This window comes from Echinops telfairi, unplaced genomic scaffold (genome assembly GCF_000313985.2).
Source record: "Echinops telfairi isolate 266 unplaced genomic scaffold, ASM31398v2 ScPeMD7_44;HRSCAF=162, whole genome shotgun sequence".
Taxonomy (NCBI): Eukaryota; Metazoa; Chordata; class Mammalia; order Afrosoricida; family Tenrecidae; genus Echinops; species Echinops telfairi.
Genome location: NW_022103942.1, coordinates 3,489,899 through 3,490,309, shown reverse-complemented (window position 1 = coordinate 3,490,309; position 411 = coordinate 3,489,899).

The window sequence follows — 411 nt, the reverse complement described above, 5'->3', positions numbered from 1 at the left end:
AGGCAGCAGACACCAAAGAACAAAAACCATCATTGTGTGACCACCTTCCCCACATAAACGCTGAAGAGGAATGTGTGCATAAGTAATTGTGGTGAAGAAGGCTGATGGTGCCCAGCTATAGAGACATATAGCATCTGGGGACTTAAAGGCTTGAAATTTAACAAGTGGCCATCTAGCCCAGAAGCAACAAAGCCCACATGGGAGCAGCACACCAACATGTGTGATCATGAAGGGCTGAAGGGATCTGGCTTCAAGCACCAAAGGTGGGGGAGGAAAAAAAAACATCATATCATTGTGAATTAGGGTGTCGCATGATGGGGACCTAATGCCCATCTGTAGACAATGGGACATACCTTGCAGAGAGGTAGTGGGGAGGAAATGGGTCACTTAGGGTTCAGTATAGCAATAATG